The following is a 4,406-nucleotide window of genomic DNA, read 5'->3' on the forward strand; positions in this document are numbered from 1 at the left end:
TCCGCGGACCGAACAAGTCTTCACGCTCGAAAGCTCCTCTGCCGAAGTGATTCTTCGGGCCTTCTCGACTGCGTCGGTGGCAGAACCCTATGGACGGGCAAGGGTGCGCGTAAGCGGCAAGGCCGACCGAGCCGAGGGATTCCTACGCCTCCGGGATACGGATACCTCACTCATCACCTTCCGTGAAAAGCAACTCTCGCTCGCACAAGACAATTCTGTTACCGACGAAAAAGTCCAGATACTCGAAACAAGAGGAAAAGAAGCGCAGCTTTACAACACGGCGAGGATGTGTTTGGGCCTCGGCGGCCGCAGAAAACACACGCTACAAGATAATCCGATCCTGCAGGCTCGGATCTTGACGGTTGAAGGGAGCAGCAGCACCCTCGGCGTCAACTACACCTTCGGCGAGGTCCGGCCTAGCCTCAAACGGCGACGCGGTCCGAGGATCTCCACTCTGAAGGACGACTTCATCATCACGCCCGGGCCATCGCCGCCAGGGTCTCCTCCAAGAATCCGGCTCGAGCAGGCGGCTCGGTCGATCACCCCAAGGCCTCGGCCAGCTGTCCCCCAAAGACATCAGCCCGGCCCGAGGCCTCGGTAGATCAACTCCGGCGTCGGTCCCGCTAACGGACGACCCGGCCAGGCTCCGGCCGACCAAGTCTTCTTTTCGAGCCAACTCTGCCTCTGTCCATGCTGACACCGCTACCCCTGGCTTCGGCTCATCGAAGAGCGGCCGAGGGGTCCCCTTAACTAAGCAAGAGAAGCCTCGGATAGCAAGGTCGACCGAGCCGAGGGACTCCTGCGCCTCTGGGATACGGATACCTCACTCGTCACCTTTGCACGGGGCGACTCACGCTTGGTGAAGCGGTTCAGACAACCAACAGGCGAGTCTTAGTGCTCGAAAATAAGGAAAAAACACGGCTCCGCGCCAAAAATACATACATGTTCAGGCCTCGACAGCCACAATGAACAAAAACACTGGCATTCAAGGTGCCATTACAAACGGAACTCCGGTTCCACCTCCGCAGGTACGAACAACCCCACTCGATTGGGGGGCCTGCGGAGCAACGGAAGACCGACAAACGGCTCGCCATCGCCCGCTCCAGCAGCGGCGACGACGACGACTTCTGCTCCGGGAGGCCGAACAGCAGCAGCGATGACCTCAGGGCGGATGCTGCTGCCATGAGGCCCTCGCCCGTGCCCAAACTCGTGAGGCAAGGACGGGCAGAAGGCCGTAGAGTTGGAGGTCGGTCCGTGGGTGGCCCCGGCTATCTCGTCGGCGTAAGAACTTCTTCCAGCTGCCGTGGCGGAAGGCGGCGCCGGGAGCGGCTCCGAAGCCACTCGGGTCCGAGAGCCAGGCATGCGGCAGCTGCCAGCGCCACGAACGGCGAACGCCCTTCCTCCTGATCACTGAGGGAAGAAGCGGGCCACCGCCCACGCAGGGGCCGACCCCAACTCGGCACACTCCCCTCCCCAACACTGATGATGAAAATCCTTGAGGCTGAGGGAGGGGCAGAGGCCGCAGCCCGGCTTGCTTTCCCCCGCCATCGAACTGGAGGTCACCGTCTTGGGTGACCGCCGGCGGAGGGGTGCAGCCGGGCTGCATGATGAAAATCCTTGAAGCCGAACGATGGCTGAAAGGTACCAACTCCCACGGAGTTGCGTTCCTCCAATGACAAGGCGGAAGGACTGTGGGTGTCCCCCATCCGGGGGCTCGGAAGGTGGAAAGACACGATGCATAAGGGAGTGCGAAGACATGGTCGCCTTTCAAGGGGGTCACCCTCCTTTTAAAGGCGACTCTCCCTACTTGCGTCCCCAGCCGTCGTGGGCTGAGTCTTCTCCAACACGCTCCAAGGTCCTCCCCCTACGGCGCGGGGGCTGGGTCCCACACGTCATGCAAACTGGCCCAGAGCAGAAGAAGCCAAAACCGCCGTGCGTGGTGCATGCGACCGCCCAGCGGTTACGAGCATTCCTCCACTTTCGCCCAGGCCAGCGGGCGAAAGGGCGGGCAGCCATGCAGGCGGCATGCAACCGCGCCAAGTGGGCACGCCCCTCTGACTTCCAACGCACCCAGCATGGGGGACCACGCCCACGCGTCACGCAACCGGCGCGCCGATTGCAACGTGCGAGCAACTGCACCGCCGCTCGCACCTTTGCCACGCCTCCTCGACTGCGGAACCAGTACCGCGACTCGAGGCAACCCTGCGTGCGACCCAGCAGTGCCAGCCAGGCGCGACGGTCAATACGGCCAAAAATGGGCCGGCAGTGATGGCGGTGGCAGGCGGGCGGGAGCAGCGGTCACGTCGTCAGCCAAGCTTACGTCCCATCCTGGGGCAGTGAGAAAACCCTCTCTCACAACGTGAAGACGGCGCGCCCGTGTTCCGTTCCTCGAACGGCTCGCGCACGCGCGACGGCCGCCCCGTGAACCGCACGCCCCGTCGCATTAACTCCACGGCGGGAAGGGCGGTGCCTCTGGCAGGAGAAGCGAGCGACGCTTCGCCTTCGCCATAATGACCGCGTCCAAAAAGGTACGCCGCGTCATTCGATTTCGTATCCTTTTCCTTTTCCTCTTTCTCTCTATTACAATAGGGACCGGGAAAGGGGGATACCCCGAAAAGGATCCTTCTCCGTGAAGGAAACAGACTCCGAGCCTCTCTACTGATCAGAGGTTCGAAGGCCGGCCCCTCGGAGGGGTTCAACAGCCGCCTCAGAGCGCGTGGGCTCCACACCCACTACTGGTCAGAGGTTCGAAGGCCGGCCCCTCGGAAGGGTTCAACGGCTTCCTCAGGCCACTCGGGCTCCGCGCCCACTACTGATCATGGGTTCGTAGGTTGGCCCTCGAAGGGTTCATAGCCGCCTCAGACACAGAGCGAGGGATGACCCTGGGTACGTTCGATACATAACCGAGGCTCGGGCTACGCTCCCGAGGTACCCTAGGACATTTCCGAGACCAGCGGGAACGATCTTGTAACGGAATCCCATCAGAGGGAGGCATCGAGCCCTCGGACCCCGTCGACAGGGGACCGGGTCCGGCAGATCACCCGCAGGTACTTTTGGGTGCGCCTCTGGGCCTCTATCCGACCCCTAACAAATGGGGCACGGGCGTCCACTCGGATTACCCGCCAGCAGCTCACCGGAGACACCATGTTCGGCGCCCTCCGAGGGCAACATGGCGCTCTCCCCCCTCCTCCTTGCGGAAAGGCGACGCAGGGGCGTATGTAAAAAAGTCGGGTCTGTCCCTGACCGTCCTCTCGCCCTATGCAGAGGCTCGAGGGCTGCTCTCGCAAACCCGGCTCCGGCCAAACCGTTGACAGCGTCAACATACCAGCTCGAGAACTTGGGACCCGACCGTGCACCCGGGCTACGGCCAGCTCGCATGAGGGAACAACCAGACCAGCCGAAGCATTGCGCGAGGCATTAAGACCTCGGAGGAGTCAAACCACTCCTCCGAGGCCTCGGGGGCTACACCCGGCGGGTGCGCTCGCGCGCACCCACCGGAACAAAACGCAACCGAGAAAGGCTGGTCCCCTTGCAAAAAAGTGCGACGAAAGCCTCCAAGCGAGTGTTAACACTCCCTTCGAGGCTCGGGGGCTACTATCGGGGACCATAATTAGGGGTACCCTCAAGACTCCTAATTCTCAGCTGGTAACCCCCATCAGCACAAAGCTGCAAAGGCCTGATGGGTGCGACTAAGTCAGGGATCGGTCCATTCGAGGGACTCGATCACGCCTCGCCCGAGCCCAGCCTCGGGCAAGGGCAGCCGACCCCGGAGGATCTCCGTCTCGCCCGAGGCCCCATCCAGCGACGAACATACTTCCGGCTCGCCCGAGGCCCAGTCTTCGCCAAGAAGCAACCCTGGCCAAATCGCCACGCCAACCGACCAAATCGCAGGGGCATTTAAATGCAAAGGTGGCCTGACACCTTTATCCTGACGCGCGTCCTCCAGTCGACAGAGCCGAAGTGACCGCAGTCACTTCGCCGCTCCACTGACCGGCCTGACAGCAGGACAGTGCCGCCTGCGCCGCTCCGACTGCTGTGCCACTCGACAGAGTGAGGCTGACAGGCAGTCAGGCCCGGCCTCAGGCACCATAGGAAACTCCGCTCCGCCCGACCCAGGGCTCGGACTCGGGCTCAGCCCCGGAAGACGGCGAACTCTGCTCCGCCTGACCTAGGGCTCGGACTCAGGCTCAGCCCCGGAAGACGGCAAACTCCGCTCCGCCCGACCCAGGGCTCGGACTCGGGCTCAGCCCCGGAAGACGGCGAACTCCGCTCCGCCCGACCTAGGGCTCGGACTCGGGCTCAGCCCCGGAAGACGGTGAACTCCGCTCCGCCCGACCCAGGGCTCGGACTTGGGCTCAGCCCCGGAAGACGGCGAACTCCGCTCCGCCCGACCCAGGGCTCGGACT

Source organism: Zea mays, chromosome 1 (genome assembly GCF_902167145.1).
Source record: "Zea mays cultivar B73 chromosome 1, Zm-B73-REFERENCE-NAM-5.0, whole genome shotgun sequence".
Taxonomy (NCBI): Eukaryota; Viridiplantae; Streptophyta; class Magnoliopsida; order Poales; family Poaceae; genus Zea; species Zea mays.